The sequence below is a fragment of the Frankliniella occidentalis genome, unplaced genomic scaffold (genome assembly GCF_000697945.3).
Source record: "Frankliniella occidentalis isolate FOCC.00 unplaced genomic scaffold, Focc_3.1 Scaffold15, whole genome shotgun sequence".
Lineage (NCBI taxonomy): Eukaryota > Metazoa > Arthropoda > Insecta > Thysanoptera > Thripidae > Frankliniella > Frankliniella occidentalis.
Window position 1 is genome coordinate 2,200,465 of NW_026267145.1, and position 5,184 is coordinate 2,205,648.

General features: G+C 53.8%; 1 protein-coding gene across 1 annotated transcript in view; it reads left to right on the forward strand.

Moving 5' to 3' along the window:
- Window positions 1–2,845: 2,845 nt before the first annotated feature.
- LOC113212703 (PRL-1 phosphatase) overlaps window positions 2,846–5,184 on the forward strand; it is a gene marked incomplete in the record, with an annotated part of 33,024 nt that continues 30,685 nt past the window's right edge. Inside the window, 1 exon segment of the mRNA XM_052264007.1 lies at window positions 2,846–3,068.

Consider the following 5,184-nt stretch of genomic DNA (forward strand, 5'->3'; position numbering starts at 1 on the left):
GTTCTTTCGTGCTTTTAGTCCGTCCTGTGAAGCGAGCGTCCACTGTGCTCAAGAAGACCCGTTTTCCCTTTCCCTACGCACCTTTCTGTGAAACTGTAGTGTAGCGTGATGTGTGCCTGTCTGCGCAAGCGCTTCTCGGTGACGACGGTGGTGTGCTCCCTGCGAACACTTTCGTAAAAATAGAACGAAACAGATCGTTCCACCCGGGGAATTCCATTCAGGTGGTTACCCGATCAGACAAGCGTAGTTTAGAAAAGCACAGAATTTTCTTCCAGCTCCAATAATTCCACTCCGGCATGCACCTTAATATGGAGTGTGGGTGGGAGCTGTCGCGAGCGCTACAAGCGCTACAAGCGCTACAAGCGTTACAAGCGCTACAAGCGCTACAAGCACTACATGCGCTACAAGCGCTACAAGCACTACAAGCGACCTTTGTCGTCTGGAACCGCTTTCTTATGTCGCGAGTTGCTTGCGTCCTCGCCTGCGTCCGCCCCGATAGCCCGGGCGGCCTGCAGCCAGGGTGGCCTGCGGGGGGCGGGGCGCCATCGACCCACGTCACGGACAAGACAAGCGGCCGCGTCGGGAGGGAACTGCCCGCGGCCCGGTGAGGGCGGGAAGCCCCCCTCCCCCCCTCCTTCCAGCCGTTGCCTCGAACGCCGTTGAACGCTTGCAGTATGTATGCCCAAGACATGACTGTGCAGCGTCACCGACAGAAGGGGTTTCCGCTTCGTGCGCGGGAAACCCTTCCTCACTACTGGTAAAACAGCTGTTTAATTTTGAACGACAATTACTGATGTGTAAGTTCAAGGGTGCAAAACTTAGACACATTATGGTTACTAACTAACTAGATTATACGTCAATTGGTGGGCAAACTTTCGACATTTCCGAAAAGTATAGCAGCTGCTCATCAAATGGTTCCAACTGATAGCCCAAAACTATGTGTGTCCAAGAGTGCAAAATTTAGACGTTTACTAAACGTCTAAAATTTTAACATCACGCAAGTGTGCAACTTCAGTTAGACACCATTGTGTCGTGCACGTTAGTGCAAAATTATGTCTTGCCCACGGTGTGCAAAATTTGCACTCTTGTTTTACCAGTGTGCTTGCATTCAAACACGCTCAGTGTGGTTCGCCACATCATAACGCCCTGAATGTGTTTCCGCCCCGCCCACATCTGTGACTCTAGCCGGTGTTCTGTCATGACCTTGCCTCACAGCGACCCGTCTCGTCCGGACAAAAACAGCAGCAACGCAGCCATGAGGCCGTCAGCTTCCTCCCCCTATTTACCATTTGTCTGAGCAAGTAAAGACCATGACCATGATCTGCCGACTTTCGTCAATTGTACTTGGGCACGGTGGTCGGATATAGCCCTGCTCTCGGATGATAAGGGGGAAGGACACGCTCGCGGAGTCGCAGCAGGCGGACAGAAATGTAGCAGGGGAAGCAAAGTAATGTTCAGGATCAGATGTCCCCTACTGAAAACTCTTTCAACTACGACAGAAGTTTACTCTGCAGTACGGGGTGGGCTGAGTGTCCTCCCGCCACGTCATTGCTAGCTGTGCTCCAGGGGCGTATGGGGCGGGGGAGGGGGGCAGCGGGGGGCAGCAACCAGCATGGAGGCATTCCCATAGAAAGGTGAAGATTGCCGAATAACGTTGATAAAGATCCATTTGCCTTGCCGTTAAATTATAGGGGCGAAAATATGGGGTGTGCTGCAGCAGCTGCTGCTGTGCGCAGTTCGTCCGCGGGGGTAGTTTTCTGTCTCGTCAGTCGGGTGGCTCCGGCGCCCGCGCTCTCGTATGAGCGGTAGCGGTACGCACCTATGTATATGGGCGTTTCCTCGGGCTTTCAGTTTGGTTGTGGGAGCATTACGTTATCCTCCATAAAAAAAAACTGCGAGGGAATCGAGTGAGAAATTTTGCGATATCTCTAGACGAAAAGTGGTCTTGAGAGCGATTAGTCTATCTTAATATACCTTTTTGGCGAAGTTTCCGTTTTACTGTGAGAACGCGGGGGGTGCCCTCCCCCCATGTTTGTTCGGGGACGGCAAGGGTTCGAGAACCCACTTAGCTGCCACCTTTGAGGATGCTGGGTTTGCCACCGGAAACCGGGAGCAGCATGTATGCTCGGCATCGTGCCCCGGTGGAAGGGCCTCGCTATATGAACGGCACCGCCTTGGGCCAAAAGAGACCTCGGGGTTAGTCAAGTCAAGCCTGAGGGCCCCTGAGGAGGCGTCGGGAGGTGCCTTGGGGGTGTCGGGTGGGGTGGGGGTGGGGGAGTGGGGGGTCATTGCCGTTCCGCCCGCCGTTCCTGGTCAAAAACTGTCAAATGTCTAAAAGTGAGTGTTTCGTGTTTATCGGAACGACGGCCGAGGTCACGAAGCCCGTGTCGCTGCCGCTCTCAGTGTCAATAACAGGCAAGACTATTGCTGGTCCTTATCTCTGTTTGACTATTCGCAGATCGTCCCGGCCGCTCAGCTCCGCCAGCCCCGCCGATAGCACCAGGATGGCGCTGATAGCTCTTATCCGCCCTCCTACACGCACGGAACATGTATACTCTGAGACGCGGCGGGTGCAAGACGCCGACAAGGGGAGAAGGAGCGAGAGGGAGAGAAAGGGAGAGATAGAGGCAAGAGTGAGATGGGGGGCGGGGAGTGGGGTGGAACGTGGTGGAACGGCAGGGGAGGGTAGGCAGGCGCCGGCCGACGCCGACACCGCCCCGACGCCCTTCGGATACCTTCGGCACGAGCCGAAAGACGCGGTCGGCAGAGAGTGGGGAGCGGGGAGAGGTGGGGGCAGGGCAGGGGAGGAGCGGGGAGCGGGGCGCGCGGGCGGCGGCAGCAGTAGTCAGTAGCAGGCGAGCCCGACCGTCGAGCGGACGCCCTCGCCCTGCCTGTCGGCCCGCAGCCCGCCGCCACGCCCTCACTGGCTCCGCCTGGCTCCGCCGCCTGTCGTTGACTGTCGTTGTGTTATGGTGCACGGCGCCTGTGTTAACGGTATCACTGTTACTTCCATGGTGATTCGGCAGCGAGTTGGCTACGAACGCCCCTGGCCGACAATCGGCTACCAGGTTAGCCCCCGCTGCCATCTCCTTTGGTGTTTGCTTCCTTTTCTTCTTTTCTGTCGGATTGGATTATTTTCCCGGCTGGGATACAGTCAGCCTACTCGCCAGCCTTTATCCTGCCTGTCCTGCGGACGCCGCCGCGAAGTTCAATTTCGTTTCTCTTTGTACGAATTTCGAGGTTATCGGAGACGCTTCCTTCCTTTCTCTCCGTGGAAGTGATGGCGAATGTCGGTGTGCGGGCGCGTTGCAGTGGAACTTTGAAGATGTTCTTTCGTGCTTTTAGTCCGTCCTGTGAAGCGAGCGTCCACTGTGCTCAAGAAGACCCGTTTTCCCTTTCCCTACGCACCTTTCTGTGAAACTGTAGTGTAGCGTGATGTGTGCGTGTCTGCGCAAGCGCTTCTCGGTGACGACGGTGGTGTGCTCCCTGCGAACACTTTCGTAAAAATAGAACGAAACAGAACGAAGAGGAGAGGAGAGGCGAAGTGAAGTGAAGTCGAGGACTCAGAAGGGAGAGAGGCCCCTGTGGCGCCACGCACGAGCCGAGCGCCTCCCTGCACCTTGTGCCTCCGGGCTCCGGCCAGCCTTTACCCCGGCCATCTTCGTATCGCGATCTGTTTCACCCCTTCCGCTCTACTACGGAAGAGAGGGCAAAAATGCCCGAAGATGTGTAAATATGTTTGCAAAGTCTTTTGCGCGGCCGCGAGCGTGGCCTAGTGACAGCTGCGGGCACGGCCACGGGCACAAGGGGGGGGGGGGGGGGGGGTACGCGCTCTGCCGCCGCCGGGACACGCCAACCCGACCAGGAAGATAATATTGAAAAGCAAAATACGATTCCGTTTGGCCACACAGTACGGTATTGTTAAAATTATTCGTCTAAACTGTATTCTAGTTTTAATTTATGTCCCGGTAATTCTCTACTCGAGATGTCGACAAATTTTGAAATAGGGTGAGCAAATGTGTTTTCGCCGCTCTACTGCGAATTTAGAGGTTACGTATCGATTGGTTTTGTCGGGGCCCTTGCCTCAAAGAGAAGAGGGAGGGAGACAGAGAGACCAGGAACTGTGTCCCTTCGCAGTGGTGTGCGGGGCTCTCTCCTGGGGTTGTTGTGCTTGTGCCGTGTTTTGGCCGACCCCCGCCCTTCCACCCCTGCCTCGGGAGATCGATAGTGAAACGAAAGCAGGTCATCTGCTGCTGTACATTTGGCACAAGAGCCGTACTTACGCCTGGCTAGGTAGACGTTCTGTCACACAGCCCTCTCCAATGCCGATAGTCCGTCCACCAGGACCAGGGCTCTGGAGTCCTTTTACATGTAGTCTACAGATAGGTCAACAGTAGTTCGCGATTCTCCACACTGCAAAATCGGCATAAATTTTTAATTTTTTGGCTTGACTAACAGTTTCTAGGAGCCACAAGGGTATCGGTGGATACGTCTCGAGACTGCGTGCTTCATGTGCCAATAAACACATTGTAGCAACTCTCAGGCCTTAAATTGTGTGTTTCCGTGCCGTTACGGACATTCCCTCTGCAATTGCCCAAAAGCTTACAATGAACAGGATCGTAATGCAAAATCTACACATTCTGTGTAGCTTTACGAGGAATTTTCAAGCATTGTTAGTATATATCAAACGAATTTATACTGAATAATTCAGGTGTGTGAATATTATTTCGCACAGCTGCAGGTGTGTGACATTCGAACACTTGGATTTCCAGTGCAACTACTTTGAGTTCAGGTCTGAGAGTGTTCGTTTCTGAAAATAACATGCTTTTACACACTTAATTTTTCGTGGTCTATGCACATGCACAACTAACGTTTTAGTACGATGGGATAATTTTGGAAGAATTCGCACCTAAATCCGTCAGATATTTTACGTTAGCTATGCATTCGCTGAGGCCTGCGTACGAAATAGTTCATGAACTACTACTTCTCTCCTCTATCCACCAACGTAGACCCCTATTCCCGCGTAGAAAAACATGTAGCTGAAAGTGTATTTTTGTGCCCTCGCCGGTATGCTGCCCCAGTGCCCTGCCACCGCCTTTGGTAATGAAAGCACCAATGTTGCTAATTGAATGCTGACAGTCTGGTGATGGAGGTGAGTCCCTACGGGACCACACGAGAGGTGCG